The following is a 25,343-nucleotide window of genomic DNA, read 5'->3' as shown; positions in this document are numbered from 1 at the left end:
ACACTCGAACACCTATGCGGATTCTCCTGCACAGTGGCAGATATGTAAATACGGGGTTTCGGTACCATTTCTTGCGCATTACGGTTCGAACACTCGAACACCTATACGGATTCTCCTACACAGTGGCAGATATGTAAATACGGGGTTTCCGTACCATTTCTTGCGCATTACGGTTCGAACACTCGAACACCTACACGGATTCTCCTGCACAGTGGCAGATATGTAAATACGGGGTTTACATACCATTTCTTGCGCATTACGGTTCGAACACTCGAACACCTATGCAGATTCTCCTGCACAGTGGCAGATATGTAAATACGGGGTTTCCGTACCATTTCTTGCGCATTACGGTTCGAACACTCGAACACCTATACGGATTCTCCTGCACAGTGGCAGATATGTAAATACGGGGTTTACATACCATTTCTTGCGCATTACGGTTCGAACACACGAACACCAATGCGGATTCCCCTGCACAGTGGCAGATATGTAAATACGGGGTTTCGGTACCATTTCTTGCGCATTACGGTTCGAACACTCGAACACCTATACGGATTCTCCTGCACAGTGGCAGATATGTAAATACGGGGTTTCCGTACCATTTCTTGCGCATTACGGTTCGAACACTCGAACACCTATACGGATTCTCCTGCACAGTGGCAGATATGTAAATACGGGGTTTACATACCATTTCTTGCGCATTACGGTTCGAACACTCGAACACCTATGCGGATTCTCCTGCACAGTGGCAGATATGTAAATACGGGGTTTCGGCACCATTTCTTGCGCATTACGGTTCGAACACTCGAACACCTATACGGATTCTCCTGCACAGTGGCAGATATGTAAATACGGGGTTTCCGTACCATTTCTTGCGCATTACGGTTCGAGCACTCGAACACCTATACGGATTCTCCTGCACAGTGGCAGATATGTAAATACGGGGTTTACATACCATTTCTTGCGCATTACGGTTCGAACACTCGAACACCTATGCGGATTCTCCTGCACAGTGGCAGATATGTAAATACGGGGTTTCCGTACCATTTCTTGCGCATTACGGTTCGAACACTCGAACACCTATACGGATTCTCCTGCACAGTGGCAGATATGTAAATACGGGGTTTACATACCATTTCTGGCGCATTACGGTTCGAACACTCGAACACCTATGCGGATTCTCCTGCACAGTGGCAGATATGTAAATACGGGGTTTCGGCACCATTTCCTGCGCATTACGGTTCGAACACTCGAACACCTATACGGATTCTCCTGCACAGTGGCAGCTATGTAAATACGGGGTTTCCGTACCATTTCTTGCGCATTACGGTTCGAACACTCGAACACCTATACGGATTCTCCTGTACAGTGGCAGATATGTAAATACGGGGTTTCCATACCATTTCCTGCGCATTACGGTTCGAACACTCGAACACCTATACGGATTCTCCTGCACAGTGGCAGATATGTAAATACGGGGTTTACATACCATTTCTTGTGCAATACGGTTCGAACACTCGAACACCTATGCGGATTCTCCTGCACAGTGGCAGATATGTAAATACGGGGTTTCGGTACCGTTTCTTGCGCATTACGGTTCGAACACTCAAACACCTATCCGGATTCTCCTGCACAGTGGCAGATATGTAAATACGGGGTTTCGGTACCATTTCTTGCGCATTACGGTTCGAACACTCGAACACCTATACGGATTCTCCTGCACAGTGGCAGATATGTAAATACGGGGTTTCGGTACCATTTCTTGCGCATTACGGTTGGAACACTCGGACACCTATACGGATTCTCCTGCACAGTGGCAGATATGTAAATACGGGGTTTACATACCATTTCTTGCGCATTACGGTTCGAACACTCGAACACCTATGCGGATTCTCCTGCATAGTGGCAGATATGTAAATACGGGGTTTACATACCATTTCTTGCGCATTACGGTTCGAACACTCGAACACCTATGCGGATTCTCCTGCACAGTGGCAGATATGTAAATACGGGGTTTCCGTACCATTTCTTGCGCATTACGGTTCGAACACTCGAACACCTATACGGATTCTCCTGCACAGTGGCAGATATGTAAATACGGGGTTTACATACCATTTCTGGCGCATTACGGTTCGAACACTCGAACACCTATGCGGATTCTCCTGCACAGTGGCAGATATGTAAATACGGGGTTTCGGCACCATTTCCTGCGCATTACGGTTCGAACACTCGAACACCTATACGGATTCTCCTGCACAGTGGCAGCTATGTAAATACGGGGTTTCCGTACCATTTCTTGCGCATTACGGTTCGAACACTCGAACACCTATACGGATTCTCCTGTACAGTGGCAGATATGTAAATACGGGGTTTCCATACCATTTCCTGCGCATTACGGTTCGAACACTCGAACACCTATACGGATTCTCCTGCACAGTGGCAGATATGTAAATACGGGGTTTACATACCATTTCTTGCGCATTACGGTTCGAACACTCGAACACCTATCAGGATTCTCCTGCACAGTGGCAGATATGTAAATACGGGGTTTCGGTACCATTTCTTGCGCATTACGGTTCGAACACTCGAACACCTATACGGATTCTCCTACACAGTGCCAGATATGTAAATACGGGGTTTCCGTACCATTTCTTGCGCATTACGGTTCGAACACTCGAACACCTATACGGATTCTCCTGCACAGTGGCAGATATGTAAATACGGGGTTTACATACCATTTCTTGCGCATTACGGTTCGAACACTCGAACACCTATGCGGATTCTCCTGCACAGTGGCAGATATGTAAATACGGGGTTTCCGTACCATTTCTTGCGCATTACGGTTCGAACACTCGAACACCTATACGGATTCTCCTGCACAGTGGCAGATATGTAAATACGGGGTTTACATACCATTTCTTGCGCATTACGGTTCGAACACACGAACACCAATGCGGATTCCCCTGCACAGTGGCAGATATGTAAATACGGGGTTTCGGTACCATTTCTTGCGCATTACGGTTCGAACACTCGAACACCTATACGGATTCTCCTGCACAGTGGCAGATATGTAAATACGGGGTTTCCGTACCATTTCTTGCGCATTACGGTTCGAACACTCGAACACCTATACGGATTCTCCTGCACAGTGGCAGATATGTAAATACGGGGTTTACATACCATTTCTTGCGCATTACGGTTCGAACACTCGAACACCTATGCGGATTCTCCTGCACAGTGGCAGATATGTAAATACGGGGTTTCGGCACCATTTCTTGCGCATTACGGTTCGAACACTCGAACACCTATACGGATTCTCCTGCACAGTGGCAGATATGTAAATACGGGGTTTCCGTACCATTTCTTGCGCATTACGGTTCGAGCACTCGAACACCTATACGGATTCTCCTGCACAGTGGCAGATATGTAAATACGGGGTTTACATACCATTTCTTGCGCATTACGGTTCGAACACTCGAACACCTATGCGGATTCCCCTGCACAGTGGCAGATATGTAAATACGGGGTTTCCGTACCATTTCTTGCGCATTACGGTTCGAACACTCGAACACCTATACGGATTCTCCTGCACAGTGGCAGATATGTAAATACGGGGTTTACATACCATTTCTGGCGCATTACGGTTCGAACACTCGAACACCTATGCGGATTCTTCTGCACAGTGGCAGATATGTAAATACGGGGTTTCGGCACCATTTCCTGCGCATTACGGTTCGAACACTCGAACACCTATACGGATTCTCCTGCACAGTGGCAGCTATGTAAATACGGGGTTTCCGTACCATTTCTTGCACATTACGGTTCGAACACTCGAACACCTATACGGATTCTCCTGTACAGTGGCAGATATGTAAATACGGGGTTTCCATACCATTTCCTGCGCATTACGGTTCGAACACTCGAACACCTATACGGATTCTCCTGCACAGTGGCAGATATGTAAATACGGGGTTTACATACCATTTCTTGTGCAATACGGTTCGAACACTCGAACACCTATGCGGATTCTCCTGCACAGTGGCAGATATGTAAATACGGGGTTTCGGTACCATTTCTTGCGCATTACGGTTCGAACACTCAAACACCTATCCGGATTCTCCTGCACAGTGGCAGATATGTAAATACGGGGTTTCGGTACCATTTCTTGCGCATTACGGTTCGAACACTCGAACACCTATACGGATTCTCCTGCACAGTGGCAGATATGTAAATACGGGGTTTCGGTACCATTTCTTGCGCATTACGGTTGGAACACTCGGACACCTATACGGATTCTCCTGCACAGTGGCAGATATGTAAATACGGGGTTTACATACCATTTCTTGCGCATTACGGTTCGAACACTCGAACACCTATGCGGATTCTCCTGCATAGTGGCAGATATGTAAATACGGGGTTTACATACCATTTCTTGCGCATTACGGTTCGAACACTCGAACACCTATGCGGATTCTCCTGCACAGTGGCAGATATGTAAATACGGGGTTTCCGTACCATTTCTTGCGCATTACGGTTCGAACACTCGAACACCTATACGGATTCTCCTGCACAGTGGCAGATATGTAAATATGGGGTTTACATACCATTTCTTGCGCATTACGGTTCGAACACTCGAACACCTATGCGGATTCTCCTGCACAGTGGCAGATATGTAAATACGGGGTTTCGGTACCATTTCTTGCGCATTACGGTTCGAACACTCGAACACCTATACGGATTCTCCTACACAGTGGCAGATATGTAAATACAGGGTTTCCGTACCATTTCTTGCGCATTACGGTTCGAACACTCGAACACCTATACGGATTCTCCTGCACAGTGGCAGATATGTAAATACGGGGTTTACATACCATTTCTTGCGCATTACGGTTCGAACACTCGAACACCTATGCGGATTCTCCTGCACAGTGGCAGATATGTAAATACGGGGTTTCCGTACCATTTCTTGCGCATTACGGTTCGAACACTCGAACACCTATACGGATTCTCCTGCACAGTGGCAGATATGTAAATACGGGGTTTACATACCATTTCTTGCGCATTACGGTTCGAACACACGAACACCAATGCGGATTCCCCTGCACAGTGGCAGATATGTAAATACGGGGTTTCGGTACCATTTCTTGCGCATTACGGTTCGAACACTCGAACACCTATACGGATTCTCCTGCACAGTGGCAGATATGTAAATACGGGGTTTCCGTACCATTTCTTGCGCATTACGGTTCGAACACTCGAACACCTATACGGATTCTCCTGCACAGTGGCAGATATGTAAATAAGGGGTTTACATACCATTTCTTGCGCATTACGGTTCGAACACTCGAACACCTATGCGGATTCTCCTGCACAGTGGCAGATATGTAAATACGGGGTTTCGGCACCATTTCTTGCGCATTACGGTTCGAACACTCGAACACCTATACGGATTCTCCTACACAGTGGCAGATATGTAAATACGGGGTTTCCGTACCATTTCTTGCGCATTACGGTTCGAACACTCGAACACCTATACGGATTCTCCTGCACAGTGGCAGATATGTAAATACGGGGTTTCCATACCATTTCTTGCGCATTACGGTTCGAACACTCGAACACCTATACGGATTCTCCTGCACAGTGGCAGATATGTAAATACGGGGTTTACATACATTTCTTGTGCAATACGGTTCGAACACTCGAACACCTATGCGGATTCTCCTCCACAGTGGCAGATATGTAAATACGGGGTTTCGGTACCATTTCTTGCGCATTACGGTTCGAACACTCAAACACCTATCCGGATTCTCCTGCACAGTGGCAGATATGTAAATACGGGGTTTCGGTACCATTTCTTGCGCATTACGGTTCGAACACTCAAACACCTATCCGGATTCTCCTGCACAGTGGCAGATATGTAAATACGGGGTTTCGGTACCATTTCTTGCGCATTACGGTTCGAACACTCGAACACCTATACGGATTCTCCTGCACAGTGGCAGATATGTAAATACGGGGTTTCCGTACCATTTCTTGCGCATTACGGTTCGAACACTCGAACACCTATACAGATTCTCCTGCACAGTGGCAGATATGTAAATACGGGGTTTACATACCATTTCTTGCGCATTACGGTTCGAACACTCGAACACCTATGCGGATTCTCCTGCACAGTGGCAGATATGTAAATACGGGGTTTCGGCACCATTTCTTGCGCATTACGGTTCGAACACTCGAACACCTATACGGATTCTCCTGCACAGTGGCAGATATGTAAATACGGGGTTTCCGTACCATTTCTTGCGCATTACGGTTCGAGCACTCGAACACCTATACGGATTCTCCTGCACAGTGGCAGATATGTAAATACGGGGTTTACATACCATTTCTTGCGCATTACGGTTCGAACACTCGAACACCTATGCGGATTCTCCTGCACAGTGGCAGATATGTAAATACGGGGTTTCCGAACCATTTCTTGCGCATTACGGTTCGAACACTCGAACACCTATACGGATTCTCCTGCACAGTGGCAGATATGTAAATACGGGGTTTACATACCATTTCTGGCGCATTACGGTTCGAACACTCGAACACCTATGCGGATTCTCCTGCACAGTGGCAGATATGTAAATACGGGGTTTCGGCACCATTTCTTGCGCATTACGGTTCGAACACTCGAACACCTATACGGATTCTCCTGCACAGTGGCAGATATGTAAATACGGGGTTTCCGTACCATTTCTTGCGCATTACGGTTCGAACACTCGAACACCTATACGGATTCTCCTGTACAGTGGCAGATATGTAAATACGGGGTTTCCATACCATTTCTTGCGCATTACGGTTCGAACACTCGAACACCTATACGGATTCTCCTGCACAGTGGCAGATATGTAAATACGGGGTTTACATACCATTTCTTGTGCAATACGGTTCGAACACTCGAACACCTATGCGGATTCTCCTGCACAGTGGCAGATATGTAAATACGGGGTTTCGGTTCCATTTCTTGCGCATTACGGTTCGAACACTCAAACACCTATCCGGATTCTCCTGCACAGTGGCAGATATGTAAATACGGGGTTTCGGTACCATTTCTTGCGCATTACGGTTCGAACACTCGAACACCTATACGGATTCTCCTGCACAGTGGCAGATATGTAAATACGGGGTTTCCATACCATTTCTTGCGCATTACGGTTCGAACACTCGAACACCTATACGGATTCTCCTGCACAGTGGCAGATATGTAAATACGGGGTTTACATACCATTTCTTGCGCATTACGGTTCGAACACTCGAACACCTATGCGGATTCTCCTGCACAGTGGCAGATATGTAAATACGGGGTTTCCGTACCATTTCTTGCGCATTACGGTTCGAACACTCGAACACCTATACGGATTCTCCTGCACAGTGGCAGATATGTAAATACGGGGTTTACATACCATTTCTTGCGCATTACGGTTCGAACACACGAACACCAATGCGGATTCCCCTGCACAGTGGCAGATATGTAAATACGGGGTTTCGGTACCATTTCTTGCGCATTACGGTTCGAACACTCGAACACCTATACGGATTCTCCTGCACAGTGGCAGATATGTAAATACGGGGTTTCCGTACCATTTCTTGCGCATTACGGTTCGAACACTCGAACACCTATACGGATTCTCCTGCACAGTGGCAGATATGTAAATAAGGGGTTTACATACCATTTCTTGCGCATTACGGTTCGAACACTCGAACACCTATGCGGATTCTCCTGCACAGTGGCAGATATGTAAATACGGGGTTTCGGCACCATTTCTTGCGCATTACGGTTCGAACACTCGAACACCTATACGGATTCTCCTACACAGTGGCAGATATGTAAATACGGGGTTTCCGTACCATTTCTTGCGCATTACGGTTCGAACACTCGAACACCTATACGGATTCTCCTGCACAGTGGCAGATATGTAAATACGGGGTTTCCATACCATTTCTTGCGCATTACGGTTCGAACACTCGAACACCTATACGGATTCTCCTGCACAGTGGCAGATATGTAAATACGGGGTTTACATACATTTCTTGTGCAATACGGTTCGAACACTCGAACACCTATGCGGATTGTCCTCCACAGTGGCAGATATGTAAATACGGGGTTTCGGTACCATTTCTTGCGCATTACGGTTCGAACACTCAAACACCTATCCGGATTCTCCTGCACAGTGGCAGATATGTAAATACGGGGTTTCGGTACCATTTCTTGCGCATTACGGTTCGAACACTCAAACACCTATCCGGATTCTCCTGCACAGTGGCAGATATGTAAATACGGGGTTTCGGTACCATTTCTTGCGCATTACGGTTCGAACACTCGAACACCTATACGGATTCTCCTGCACAGTGGCAGATATGTAAATACGGGGTTTCCGTACCATTTCTTGCGCATTACGGTTCGAACACTCGAACACCTATACGGATTCTCCTGCACAGTGGCAGATATGTAAATACGGGGTTTACATACCATTTCTTGCGCATTACGGTTCGAACACTCGAACACCTATGCGGATTCTCCTGCACAGTGGCAGATATGTAAATACGGGGTTTCGGCACCATTTCTTGCGCATTACGGTTCGAACACTCGAACACCTATACGGATTCTCCTGCACAGTGGCAGATATGTAAATACGGGGTTTCCGTACCATTTCTTGCGCATTACGGTTCGAGCACTCGAACACCTATACGGATTCTCCTGCACAGTGGCAGATATGTAAATACGGGGTTTACATACCATTTCTTGCGCATTACGGTTCGAACACTCGAACACCTATGCGGATTCTCCTGCACAGTGGCAGATATGTAAATACGGGGTTTCCGAACCATTTCTTGCGCATTACGGTTCGAACACTCGAACACCTATACGGATTCTCCTGCACAGTGGCAGATATGTAAATACGGGGTTTACATACCATTTCTGGCGCATTACGGTTCGAACACTCGAACACCTATGCGGATTCTCCTGCACAGTGGCAGATATGTAAATACGGGGTTTCGGCACCATTTCTTGCGCATTACGGTTCGAACACTCGAACACCTATACGGATTCTCCTGCACAGTGGCAGATATGTAAATACGGGGTTTCCGTACCATTTCTTGCGCATTACGGTTCGAACACTCGAACACCTATACGGATTCTCCTGTACAGTGGCAGATATGTAAATACGGGGTTTCCATACCATTTCTTGCGCATTACGGTTCGAACACTCGAACACCTATACGGATTCTCCTGCACAGTGGCAGATATGTAAATACGGGGTTTACATACCATTTCTTGTGCAATACGGTTCGAACACTCGAACACCTATGCGGATTCTCCTGCACAGTGGCAGATATGTAAATACGGGGTTTCGGTTCCATTTCTTGCGCATTACGGTTCGAACACTCAAACATCTATCCGGATTCTCCTGCACAGTGGCAGATATGTAAATACGGGGTTTCGGTACCATTTCTTGCGCATTACGGTTCGAACACTCGAACACCTATACGGATTCTCCTGCACAGTGGCAGATATGTAAATACGGGGTTTCGGTACCATTTCTTGCGCATTACGGTTCGAACACTCGAACACCTATCCGGATTCTCCTGCACAGTGGCAGATATGTAAATACGGGGTTTACATACCATTTCTTGCGCACTACGGTTCGAACACTCGAACACCTATGCGGATTCTCCTGCACAGTGGCAGATATGTAAATACGGGGTTTCGGTACCATTTCTTGCGCATTACGGTTCGAACACTCGAACACCTATACGGATTCTCCTACACAGTGGCAGAAATGTAAATACGGGGTTTCCGTACCATTTCTTGCGCATTACGGTTCGAACACTCGAACACCTATACGGATTCTCCTGCACAGTGGCAGATATGTAAATACGGGGTTTACATACCATTTCTTGCGCATTACGGTTCGAACACACGAACACCAATGCGGATTCCCCTGCACAGTGGCAGATATGTAAATACGGGGTTTCGGTACCATTTCTTGCGCATTACGGTTCGAACACTCGAACACCTATACGGATTCTCCTGCACAGTGGCAGATATGTAAATACGGGGTTTCCGTACCATTTCTTGCGCATTACGGTTCGAACACTCGAACACCTATACGGATTCTCCTGCACAGTGGCAGATATGTAAATAAGGGGTTTACATACCATTTCTTGCGCATTACGGTTCGAACACTCGAACACCTATGCGGATTCTCCTGCACAGTGGCAGATATGTAAATACGGGGTTTCGGCACCATTTCTTGTGCAATACGGTTCGAACACTCGAACACCTATGCGGATTCTCCTGCACAGTGGCAGATATGTAAATACGGGGTTTCGGTACCATTTCTTGCGCATTACGGTTCGAACACTCAAACACCTATCCGGATTCTCCTGCACAGTGGTAGATAGGTAAATACGGGGTTTCGGTACCATTTCTTGCGCATTACGGTTCGAACACTCGAACACCTATACGGATTCTCCTGCACAGTGGCAGATATGTAAATACGGGGTTTCGGTACCATTTCTTGCGCATTACGGTTGGAACACTCGGACACCTATACGGATTCTCCTGCACAGTGGCAGATATTTAAATACGGGGTTTACATACCATTTCTTGCGCATTACGTTTCGAACACTCGAACACCTATGCGGATTCTCCTGCACAGTGGCAGATATGTAAATACGGGGTTTCGGTACCATTTCTTGCGCATTACGGTTCGAACACTCAAACACCTATCCGGATTCTCCTGCACAGTGGCAGATATGTAAATACGGGGTTTCGGTACCATTTCTTGCGCATTACGGTTCGAACACTCGAACACCTATACGGATTCTCCTGCACAGTGGCAGATATGTAAATACGGGGTTTACATACCATTTCTTGCGCGTTACGGTTCGAACACTCGAACACCTATGCGGATTCTCCTGCACAGTGGCAGATATGTAAATACGGGGTTTACATACCATTTCTTGCGCATTACGGTTCGAACACTCGAACACCTATGCGGATTCTCCTGCACAGTGGCAGATATGTAAATACGGGGTTTCGGCACCATTTCTTGCGCATTACGGTTCGAACACTCGAACACCTATACGGATTCTCCTACACAGTGGCAGATATGTAAATACGGGGTTTCCGTACCATTTCTTGCGCATTACGGTTCGAACACTCGAACACCTATGCGGATTCTCCTGCACAGTGGCAGATATGTAACTACGGGGTTTCCGTACCATTTCTTGCGCATTACGGTTCGAACACTCGAACACCTATACGGATTCTCCTGCACAGTGGCAGATATGTAAATACGAGGTTTACATACCATTTCTTGCGCATTACGGTTCGAACACTCGAACACCAATGCGGATTCCCCTGCACAGTGGCAGATATGTAAATACGGGGTTTCGGTACCATTTCTTGCGCATTACGGTTCGAACACTCGAACACCTATACGGATTCTCCTGCACAGTGGCAGATATGTAAATACGGGGTTTCCGTACCATTTCTTGCGCATTACGGTTCGAACACTCGAACACCTATACGGATTCTCCTGCACAGTGGCAGATATGTAAATACGGGGTTTACATACCATTTCTTGCGCATTACGGTTCGAACACTCGAACACCTATGCGGATTCTCCTGCACAGTGGCAGATATGTAAATACGGGGTTTCGGCACCATTTCTTGCGCATTACGGTTCGAACACTCGAACACCTATACGGATTCTCCTACACAGTGGCAGATATGTAAATACGGGATTTCCGTACCATTTCTTGCGCATTACGGTTCGAACACTCGAACACCTATACGGATTCTCCTGCACAGTGGCAGATATGTAAATACGGGGTTTACATACCATTTCTTGCGCATTACGGTTCGAACACTCGAACACCTATGCGGATTCTCCTGCACAGTGGCAGATATGTAAATACGGGGTTTCGGCACCATTTCTTGCGCATTACGGTTCGAACACTCGAACACCTATACGGATTCTCCTGCACAGTGGCAGATATGTAAATACGGGGTTTCGGTACCATTTCTTGCGCATTACGGTTCGAACACTCAAACACCTATCCGGATTCTCCTGCACAGTGGCAGATATGTAAATACGGGGTTTCGGTACCATTTCTTGCGCATTACGGTTCGAACACTCGAACACCTATACGGATTCTCCTGCACAGTGGCAGATATGTAAATACGGGGTTTCCGTACCATTTCTTGCGCATTACGGTTCGAACACTCGAACACCTATACGGATTCTCCTGCACAGTGGCAGATATGTAAATACGGGGTTTACATACCATTTCTTGCGCATTACGGTTCGAACACTCGAACACCAATGCGGATTCCCCTGCACAGTGGCAGATATGTAAATACGGGGTTTCGGTACCATTTCTTGCGCATTACGGTTCGAACACTCGAACACCTATACGGATTCTCCTGCACAGTGGCAGATATGTAAATACGGGGTTTCCGTACCATTTCTTGTGCATTACGGTTCGAACACTCGAACACCTATACGGATTCTCCTGCACAGTGGCAGATATGTAAATACGGGGTTTACATACCATTTCTTGCGCATTACGGTTCGAACACTCGAACACCAATGCGGATTCTCCTGCACAGTGGCAGATATGTAAATACGGGGTTTCGGCACCATTTCTTGCGCATTACGGTTCGAACACTCGAACACCTATATGGATTCTCCTACACAGTGGCAGATATGTAAATACGGGGTTTCCGTACCATTTCTTGCGCATTACGGTTCGAACACTCGAACACCTATACGGATTCTCCTGCACAGTGGCAGATATGTAAATACGGGGTTTCCATACCATTTCTTGCGCATTACGGTTCGAACACTCGAACACCTATACGGATTCTCCTGCACAGTGGCAGATATGTAAATACGGGGTTTACATACATTTCATGTGCAATACGGTTCGAACACTCGAACACCTATGCGGATTCTCCTGCACAGTGGCAGATATGTAAATACGGGGTTTCGGTACCATTTCTTGCGCATTACGGTTCGAACACTCAAACACCTATCCGGATTCTCCTGCACAGTGGCAGATATGTAAATACGGGGTTTCGGTACCATTTCTTCCGCATTACGGTTCGAACACTCAAACACCTATCCGGATTCTCCTGCACAGTGGCAGATATGTAAATACGGGGTTTCGGTACCATTTCTTGCGCATTACGGTTCGAACACTCGAACACCTATACGGATTCTCCTGCACAGTGGCAGATATGTAAATACGGGGTTTCCGTACCATTTCTTGCGCATTACGGTTCGAACACTCGAACACCTATACGGATTCTCCTGCATAGTGGCAGATATGTAAATACGGGGTTTACATACCATTTCTTGCGCATTACGGTTCGAACACTCGAACACCTATCAGGATTCTCCTGCACAGTGGCAGATATGTAAATACGGGGTTTCCGTACCATTTCTTGCGCATTACGGTTCGAACACTCGAACACCTATACGGATTCTCCTGCACAGTGGCAGATATGTAAATACGGGGTTTACATACCATTTCTTGCGCATTACGGTTCGAACACTCGAACACCTATGCGGATTCTCCTGCACAGTGGCAGATATGTAACTACGGGGTTTCCGTACCATTTCTTGCGCATTACGGTTCGAACACTCGAACACCTATACGGATTCTCCTGCACAGTGGCAGATATGTAAATACGAGGTTTACATACCATTTCTTGCGCATTACGGTTCGAACACTCGAACACCAATGCGGATTCCCCTGCACAGTGGCAGATATGTAAATACGGGGTTTCGGTACCATTTCTTGCGCATTACGGTTCGAACACTCGAACACCTATACGGATTCTCCTGCACAGTGGCAGATATGTAAATACGGGGTTTCCGTACCATTTCTTGCGCATTACGGTTCGAACACTCGAACACCTATACGGATTCTCCTGCACAGTGGCAGATATGTAAATACGGGGTTTACATACCATTTCTTGCGCATTACGGTTCGAACACTCGAACACCTATGCGGATTCTCCTGCACAGTGGCAGATATGTAAATACGGGGTTTCGGCACCATTTCTTGCGCATTACGGTTCGAACACTCGAACACCTATACGGATTCTCCTGCACAGTGGCAGATATGTAAATACGGGGTTTCCGTACCATTTCTTGCGCATTACGGTTCGAACACTCGAACACCTATACGGATTCTCCTGCACAGTGGCAGATATGTAAATACGGGGTTTCCATACCATTTCTTGCGCATTACGGTTCGAACACTGGAACACCTATACGGATTCTCCTGCACAGTGGCAGATATGTAAATACGGGGTTTACATACCATTTCTTGTGCAATACGGTTCGAACACTCGAACACCTATGCGGATTCTCCTGCACAGTGGCAGATATGTAAATACGGGGTTTCGGTACCATTTCTTGCGCATTACGGTTCGAACACTCCAACACCTATACGGATTCTCCTGCACAGTGGCAGATATGTAAATACGGGGTTTCCATACCATTTCTTGCGCATTACGGTTCGAACACTCGAACACCTATACGGATTCTCCTGCACAGTGGCAGATATGTAAATACGGGGTTTACATACATTTCTTGTGCAATACGGTTCGAACACTCGAACACCTATGCGGATTCTCCAGCACAGTGGCAGATATGTAAATACGGGGTTTCGGTACCATTTCTTGCGCATTACGGTTCGAACACTCAAACACCTATCCGGATTCTCCTGCACAGTGGCAGATATGTAAATACGGGGTTTCGGTACCATTTCTTGCGCATTACGGTTCGAACACTCAAACACCTATCCGGATACTCCTGCACAGTGGCAGATATGTAAATACGGTGTTTCGGTAGCATTTCTTGCGCATTACGGTTCGAACACTCGAACACCTATACGGATTCTCCTGCACAGTGGCAGATATGTAAATACGGGGTTTCCGTACCATTTCTTGCGCATTACGGTTCGAACACTCGAACACCTATACGGATTCTCCTGCACAGTGGCAGATATGTAAATACGGGGTTTACATACCATTTCTTGCGCATTACGGTTCGAACCCTCGAACACCAATGCGGATTCCCCTGCACAGTGGCAGATATGTAAATACGGGGTTTCGGTACCATTTCTTGCGCATTACGGTTCGAACACTCGAACACCTATACGGATTCTCCTGCACAGTGGCAGATATGTAAATACGGGGTTTCCGTACCATTTCTTGCGCATTACGGTTCGAACACTCGAACACCTATACGGATTCTCCTGCACAGTGGCAGATATGTAAATACGGGGTTTACATACCATTTCTTGCGCATTACGGTTCGAACACTCGAACACCTATGCGGATTCTCCTGCACAGTGGCAGATATGTAAATACGGGGTTTCGGCACCATTTCTTGCGCATTACGGTTCGAACACTCGAACACCTATACGGATTCTCCTGCACAGTGGCAGATATGTAAATACGGGGTTTCGGTACCATTTCTTGCGCATTACGGTTCGAACACTCAAACACCTATCCGGATTCTCCTGCACAGTGGCAGATATGTAAATACGGGGTTTCGGTACCATTTCTTGCGCATTACGGTTCGAACACTCGAACACCTATACGGATTCTCCTGCACAGTGGCAGATATGTAAATACGGGGTTTCCGTACCATTTCTTGCGCATTACGGTTCGAACACTCGAACACCTATACGGATTCTCCTGCACAGTGGCAGATATGTAAATACGGGGTTTACATACCATTTCTTGCGCATTACGGTTCGAACACTCGAACACCAATGCGGATTCCCCTGCACAGTGGCAGATATGTAAATACGGGGTTTCGGTACCATTTCTTGCGCATTACGGTTCGAACACTCGAACACCTATACGGATTCTCCTGCACAGTGGCAGATATGTAAATACGGGGTTTCCGTACCATTTCTTGCGCATTACGGTTCGAACACTCGAACACCTATACGGATTCTCCTGCACAGTGGCAGATATGTAAATACGGGGTTTACATACCATTTCTTGCGCATTACGGTTCGAACACTCGAACACCAATGCGGATTCTCCTGCACAGTGGCAGATATGTAAATACGGGGTTTCGGCACCATTTCTTGCGCATTACGGTTCGAACACTCGAACACCTATATGGATTCTCCTACACAGTGGCAGATATGTAAATACGGGGTTTCCGTACCATTTCTTGCGCATTACGGTTCGAACACTCGAACACCTATACGGATTCTCCTGCACAGTGGCAGATATGTAAATACGGGGTTTCCATACCATTTCTTGCGCATTACGGTTCGAACACTCGAACACCTATACGGATTCTCCTGCACAGTGGCAGATATGTAAATACGGGGTTTACATACATTTCATGTGCAATACGGTTCGAACACTCGAACACCTATGCGGATTCTCCTGCACAGTGGCAGATATGTAAATACGGGGTTTCGGTACCATTTCTTGCGCATTACGGTTCGAACACTCAAACACCTATCCGGATTCTCCTGCACAGTGGCAGATATGTAAATACGGGGTTTCGGTACCATTTCTTCCGCATTACGGTTCGAACACTCAAACACCTATCCGGATTCTCCTGCACAGTGGCAGATATGTAAATACGGGGTTTCGGTACCATTTCTTGCGCATTACGGTTCGAACACTCGAACACCTATACGGATTCTCCTGCACAGTGGCAGATATGTAAATACGGGGTTTCCGTACCATTTCTTGCGCATTACGGTTCGAACACTCGAACACCTATACGGATTCTCCTGCATAGTGGCAGATATGTAAATACGGGGTTTACATACCATTTCTTGCGCATTACGGTTCGAACACTCGAACACCTATCAGGATTCTCCTGCACAGTGGCAGATATGTAAATACGGGGTTTCCGTACCATTTCTTGCGCATTACGGTTCGAACACTCGAACACCTATACGGATTCTCCTGCACAGTGGCAGATATGTAAATACGGGGTTTACATAGCATTTCTTGCGCATTACGGTTCGAACACTCGAACACCTATGCGGATTCTCCTGCACAGTGGCAGATATGTAACTACGGGGTTTCCGTACCATTTCTTGCGCATTACGGTTCGAACACTCGAACACCTATACGGATTCTCCTGCACAGTGGCAGATATGTAAATACGAGGTTTACATACCATTTCTTGCGCATTACGGTTCGAACACTCGAACACCAATGCGGATTTCCCTGCACAGTGGCAGATATGTAAATACGGGGTTTCGGTACCATTTCTTGCGCATTACGGTTCGAACACTCGAACACCTATACGGATTCTCCTGCACAGTGGCAGATATGTAAATACGGGGTTTCCGTACCATTTCTTGCGCATTACGGTTCGAACACTCGAACACCTATACGGATTCTCCTGCACAGTGGCAGATATGTAAATACGGGGTTTACATACCATTTCTTGCGCATTACGGTTCGAACACTCGAACACCTATGCGGATTCTCCTGCACAGTGGCAGATATGTAAATACGGGGTTTCGGCACCATTTCTTGCGCATTACGGTTCAAACACTCGAACACCTATACGGATTCTCCTGCACAGTGGCAGATATGTAAATACGGGGTTTCCGTACCATTTCTTGCGCATTACGGTTCGAACACTCGAACACCTATACGGATTCTACTGCACAGTGGCAGATATGTAAATACGGGGTTTCCATACCATTTCTTGCGCATTACGGTTCGAACACTGGAACACCTATACGGATTCTCCTGCACAGTGGCAGATATGTAAATACGGGGTTTACATACCATTTCTTGTGCAATACGGTTCGAACACTCGAACACCTATGCGGATTCTCCTGCACAGTGGCAGATATGTAAATACGGGGTTTCGGTACCATTTCTTGCGCATTACGGTTCGAACACTCAAACACCTATACGGATTCTCCTGCACAGTGGCAGATATGTAAATACGGGGTTTCCATACCATTTCTTGCGCATTACGGTTCGAACACTCGAACACCTATACGGATTCTCCTGCACAGTGGCAGATATGTAAATACGGGGTTTACATACATTTCTTGTGCAATACGGTTCGAACACTCGAACACCTATGCGGATTCTCCAGCACAGTGGCAGATATGTAAATACGGGGTTTCGGTACCATTTCTTGCGCATTACGGTTCGAACACTCAAACACCTATCCGGATTCTCCTGCACAGTGGCAGATATGTAAATACGGGGTTTCGGTACCATTTCTTGCGCATTACGGTTCGAACACTCAAACACCTATCCGGATACTCCTGCACAGTGGCAGATATGTAAATACGGTGTTTCGGTAGCATTTCTTGCGCATTACGGTTCGAACACTCGAACACCTATACGGATTCTCCTGCACAGTGGCAGATATGTAAATACGGGGTTTCCGTACCATTTCTTGCGCATTACGGTTCGAACACTCGAACACCTATACGGATTCTCCTGCACAGTGGCAGATATGTAAATACGGGGTTTACATACCATTTCTTGCGCATTACGGTTCGAACCCTCGAACACCAATGCGGATTCCCCTGCACAGTGGCAGATATGTAAATACGGGGTTTCGGTACCATTTCTTGCGCATTACGGTTCGAACACTCGAACACCTATACGGATTCTCCTGCACAGTGGCAGATATGTAAATACGGGGTTTCCGTACCATTTCTTGCGCATTACGGTTCGAACACTCGAACACCTATACGGATTCTCCTGCACAGTGGCAGATATGTAAATACGGGGTTTACATACCATTTCTTGCGCATTACGGTTCGAACACTCGAACACCTATGCGGATTCTCCTGCACAGTGGCAGATATGTAAATACGGGGTTTCGGCACCATTTCTTGCGCATTACGGTTCGAACACTCGAACACCTATACGGATTCTCCTGCACAGTGGCAGATATGTAAATACGGGGTTTCGGTACCATTTCTTGCGCATTACGGTTCGAACACTCAAACACCTATCCGGATTCTCCTGCACAGTGGCAGATATGTAAATACGGGGTTTCGGTACCATTTCTTGCGCATTACGGTTCGAACACTCGAACACCTATACGGATTCTCCTGCACAGTGGCAGATATGTAAATACGGGGTTTCCGTACCATTTCTTGCGCATTACGGTTCGAACACTCGAACACCTATACGGATTCTCCTGCACAGTGGCAGATATGTAAATACGGGGTTTACATACCATTTCTTGCGCATTACGGTTCGAACACTCGAACACCAATGCGGATTCCCCTGCACAGTGGCAGATATGTAAATACGGGGTTTCGGTACCATTTCTTGCGCATTACGGTTCGAACACTCGAACACCTGTACGGATTCTCCTGCACAGTGGCAGATATGTAAATACGGGGTTTCCGTACCATTTCTTGCGCATTACGGTTCGAACACTCGAACACCTATACGGATTCTCCTGCACAGTGGCAGATATGTAAATACGGGGTTTACATACCATTTCTTGCGCATTACGGTTCGAACACTCGAACACCAATGCGGATTCTCCTGCACAGTGGCAGATATGTAAATACGGGATTTCGGCACCATTTCTTGCGCATTACGGTTCGAACACTCGAACACCTATATGGATTCTCCTACACAGTGGCAGATATGTAAATACGGGGTTTCCGTACCATTTCTTGCGCATTACGGTTCGAACACTCGAACACCTATACGGATTCTCCTGCACAGTGGCAGATATGTAAATACGGGGTTTCCATACCATTTCTTGCGCATTACGGTTCGAACACTCGAACACCTATACGGATTCTCCTGCACAGTGGCAGATATGTAAATACGGGGTTTACATACATTTCATGTGCAATACGGTTCGAACACTCGAACACCTATGCGGATTCTCCTGCACAGTGGCAGATATGTAAATACGGGGTTTCGGTACCATTTCTTGCGCATTACGGTTCGAACACTCAAACACCTATCCGGATTCTCCTGCACAGTGGCAGATATGTAAATACGGGGTTTCGGTACCATTTCTTCCGCATTACGGTTCGAACACTCAAACACCTATCCGGATTCTCCTGCACAGTGGCAGATATGTAAATACGGGGTTTCGGTACCATTTCTTGCGCATTACGGTTCGAACACTTGAACACCTATACGGATTCTCCTGCACAGTGGCAGATATGTAAATACGGGGTTTCCGTACCATTTCTTGCGCATTACGGTTCGAACACTCGAACACCTATACGGATTCTCCTGCATAGTGGCAGATATGTAAATACGGGGTTTACATACCATTTCTTGCGCATTACGGTTCGAACACTCGAACACCTATCAGGATTCTCCTGCACAGTGGCAGATATGTAAATACGGGGTTTCCGTACCATTTCTTGCGCATTACGGTTCGAACACTCGAACACCTATACGGATTCTCCTGCACAGTGGCAGATATGTAAATACGGGGTTTACATACCATTTCTTGCGCATTACGGTTCGAACACTCGAACACCTATGCGGATTCTCCTGCACAGTGGCAGATATGTAACTACGGGGTTTCCGTACCATTTCTTGCGCATTACGGTTCGAACACTCGAACACCTATACGGATTCTCCTGCACAGTGGCAGATATGTAAATACGAGGTTTACATACCATTTCTTGCGCATTACGGTTCGAACACTCGAACACCAATGCGGATTCCCCTGCACAGTGGCAGATATGTAAATACGGGGTTTCGGTACCATTTCTTGCGCATTACGGTTCGAACACTCGAACACCTATACAGATTCTCCTGCACAGTGGCAGATATGTAAATACGGGGTTTCCGTACCATTTCTTGCGCATTACGGTTCGAACACTCGAACACCTATACGGATTCTCCTGCACAGTGGCAGATATGTAAATACGGGGTTTACATACCATTTCTTGCGCATTACGGTTCGAACACTCGAACACCTATGCGGATTCTCCTGCACAGTGGCAGATATGTAAATACGGGGTTTCGGCACCATTTCTTGCGCATTACGGTTCGAACACTCGAACACCTATACGGATTCTCCTGCACAGTGGCAGATATGTAAATACGGGGTTTACGTACCATTTCTTGCGCATTACGGTTCGAACACTCGAACACCTATATGGATTCTCCTACACAGTGGCAGATATGTAAATACGGGGTTTCCATACCATTTCTTGCGCATTACGGTTCGAACACTCGAACACCTGTACGGATTCTCCTGCACAGTGGCAGATATGTAAATACGGGGTTTCCGTACCATTTCTTGCGCATTACGGTTCGAACACTCGAACACCTATACGGATTCTCCTGCACAGTGGCAGATATGTAAATACGGGGTTTACATACCATTTCTTGCGCATTACGGTTCGAACACTCGAACACCAATGCGGATTCTCCTGCACAGTGGCAGATATGTAAATACGGGATTTCGGCACCATTTCTTGCGCATTACGGTTCGAACACTCGAACACCTATATGGATTCTCCTACACAGTGGCAGATATGTAAATACGGGGTTTCCGTACCATTTCTTGCGCATTACGGTTCGAACACTCGAACACCTATACGGATTCTCCTGCACAGTGGCAGATATGTAAATACGGGGTTTCCATACCATTTCTTGCGCATTACGGTTCGAACACTCGAACACCTATACGGATTCTCCTGCACAGTGGCAGATATGTAAATACGGGGTTTACATACATTTCATGTGCAATACGGTTCGAACACTCGAACACCTATGCGGATTCTCCTGCACAGTGGCAGATATGTAAATACGGGGTTTCGGTACCATTTCTTGCGCATTACGGTTCGAACACTCAAACACCTATCCGGATTCTCCTGCACAGTGGCAGATATGTAAATACGGGGTTTCGGTACCATTTCTTCCGCATTACGGTTCGAACACTCAAACACCTATCCGGATTCTCCTGCACAGTGGCAGATATGTAAATACGGGGTTTCGGTACCATTTCTTGCGCATTACGGTTCGAACACTTGAACACCTATACGGATTCTCCTGCACAGTGGCAGATATGTAAATACGGGGTTTCCGTACCATTTCTTGCGCATTACGGTTCGAACACTCGAACACCTATACGGATTCTCCTGCATAGTGGCAGATATGTAAATACGGGGTTTACATACCATTTCTTGCGCATTACGGTTCGAACACTCGAACACCTATCAGGATTCTCCTGCACAGTGGCAGATATGTAAATACGGGGTTTCCGTACCATTTCTTGCGCATTACGGTTCGAACACTCGAACACCTATACGGATTCTCCTGCACAGTGGCAGATATGTAAATACGGGGTTTACATACCATTTCTTGCGCATTACGGTTCGAACACTCGAACACCTATGCGGATTCTCCTGCACAGTGGCAGATATGTAACTACGGGGTTTCCGTACCATTTCTTGCGCATTACGGTTCGAACACTCGAACACCTATACGGATTCTCCTGCACAGTGGCAGATATGTAAATACGAGGTTTACATACCATTTCTTGCGCATTACGGTTCGAACACTCGAACACCAATGCGGATTCCCCTGCACAGTGGCAGATATGTAAATACGGGGTTTCGGTACCATTTCTTGCGCATTACGGTTCGAACACTCGAACACCTATACAGATTCTCCTGCACAGTGGCAGATATGTAAATACGGGGTTTCCGTACCATTTCTTGCGCATTACGGTTCGAACACTCGAACACCTATACGGATTCTCCTGCACAGTGGCAGATATGTAAATACGGGGTTTACATACCATTTCTTGCGCATTACGGTTCGAACACTCGAACACCTATGCGGATTCTCCTGCACAGTGGCAGATATGTAAATACGGGGTTTCGGCACCATTTCTTGCGCATTACGGTTCGAACACTCGAACACCTATACGGATTCTCCTGCACAGTGGCAGATATGTAAATACGGGGTTTACGTACCATTTCTTGCGCATTACGGTTCGAACACTCGAACACCTATACGGATTCTCCTGCACAGTGGCAGATATGTAAATACGGGGTTTCCATACCATTTCTTGCGCATTACGGTTCGAACACTGGAACACCTATACGGATTCTCCTGCACAGTGGCAGATATGTAAATACGGGGTTTACATACCATTTCTTGTGCAATACGGTTCGAACACTCGAACACCTATGCGGATTCTCCTGCACAGTGGCAGATATGTAAATACGGGGTTTCGGTACCATTTCTTGCGCATTACGGTTCGAACACTCAAACACCTATACGGATTCTCCTGCACAGTGGCAGATATGTAAATACGGGGTTTCCATACCATTTCTTGCGCATTACGGTTCGAACACTCGAACACCTATACGGATTCTCCTGCACAGTGGCAGATATGTAAATACGGGGTTTACATACATTTCTTGTGCAATACGGTTCGAACACTCGAACACCTATGCGGATTCTCCTGCACAGTGGCAGATATGTAAATACGGGGTTTCGGTACCATTTCTTGCGCATTACGGTTCGAACACTCAAACACCTATCCGGATTCTCCTGCACAGTGGCAGATATGTAAATACGGGGTTTCGGTACCATTTCTTGCGCATTACGGTTCGAACACTCAAACACCTATCCGGATACTCCTGCACAGTGGCAGATATGTAAATACGGTGTTTCGGTAGAATTTCTTGCGCATTACGGTTCGAACACTCGAACACCTATACGGATTCTCCTGCACAGTGGCAGATATGTAAATACGGGGTTTCCGTACCATTTCTTGCGCATTACGGTTCGAACACTCGAACACCTATACGGATTCTCCTGCACAGTGGCAGATATGTAAATACGGGGTTTACATACCATTTCTTGCGCATTACGGTTCGAACACTCGAACACCAATGCGGATTCCCCTGCACAGTGGCAGATATGTAAATACGGGGTTTCGGTACCATTTCTTGCGCATTACGGTTCGAACACTCGAACACCTATACGGATTCTCCTGCACAGTGGCAGATATGTAAATACGGGGTTTCCGTACCATTTCTTGCGCATTACGGTTCGAACACTCGAACACCTATACGGATTCTCCTGCACAGTGGCAGATATGTAAATACGGGGTTTACATACCATTTCTTGCGCATTACGGTTCGAACACTCGAACACCTATGCGGATTCTCCTGCACAGTGGCAGATATGTAAATACGGGGTTTCGGCACCATTTCTTGCGCATTACGGTTCGAACACTCGAACACCTATACGGATTCTCCTGCACAGTGGCAGATATGTAAATACGGGGTTTCCGTACCATTTCTTGCGCATTACGGTTCGAACACTCGAACACCTATACGGATTCTCCTGCACAGTGGCAGATATGTAAATACGGGGTTTCCATACCATTTCTTGCGCATTACGGTTCGAACACTCGAACACCTATACGGATTCTCCTGCACAGTGGCAGATATGTAAATACGGGGTTTACATACCATTTCTTGCGCATTACGGTTCGAACACTCGAACACCTATGCGGATTCTCCTGCACAGTGGCAGATATGTAAATACGGGGTTTCGGTACCATTTCTTGCGCATTACGGTTCGAACACTCAAACACCTATACGGATTCTCCTGCACAGTGGCAGATATGTAAATACGGGGTTTCCATACCATTTCTTGCGCATTACGGTTCGAACACTCGAACACCTATACGGATTCTCCTGCACAGTGGCAGATATGTAAATACGGGGTTTACATACATTTCTTGTGCAATACGGTTCGAACACTCGAACACCTATGCGGATTCTCCTGCACAGTGGCAGATATGTAAATACGGGGTTTCGGTACCATTTCTTGCGCATTACGGTTCGAACACTCAAACACCTATCCGGATTCTCCTGCACAGTGGCAGATATGTAAATACGGGGTTTCGGTACCATTTCTTGCGCATTACGGTTCGAACACTCAAACACCTATCCGGATACTCCTGCACAGTGGCAGATATGTAAATACGGTGTTTCGGTAGCATTTCTTGCGCATTACGGTTCGAACACTCGAACACCTATACGGATTCTCCTGCACAGTGGCAGATATGTAAATACGGGGTTTCCGTACCATTTCTTGCGCATTACGGTTCGAACACTCGAACACCTATACGGATTCTCCTGCACAGTGGCAGATATGTAAATACGGGGTTTACGTACCATTTCTTGCGCATTACGGTTCGAACACTCGAACACCAATGCGGATTCCCCTGCACAGTGGCAGATATGTAAATACGGGGTTTCGGTACCATTTCTTGCGC

The sequence above is a fragment of the Camellia sinensis genome, chromosome 11, assembly GCF_055761805.1.
Source record: "Camellia sinensis isolate YWXY chromosome 11, ASM5576180v1, whole genome shotgun sequence".
NCBI lineage: Eukaryota > Viridiplantae > Streptophyta > Magnoliopsida > Ericales > Theaceae > Camellia > Camellia sinensis.
Note: the sequence above shows the minus strand (reverse complement) of the source record.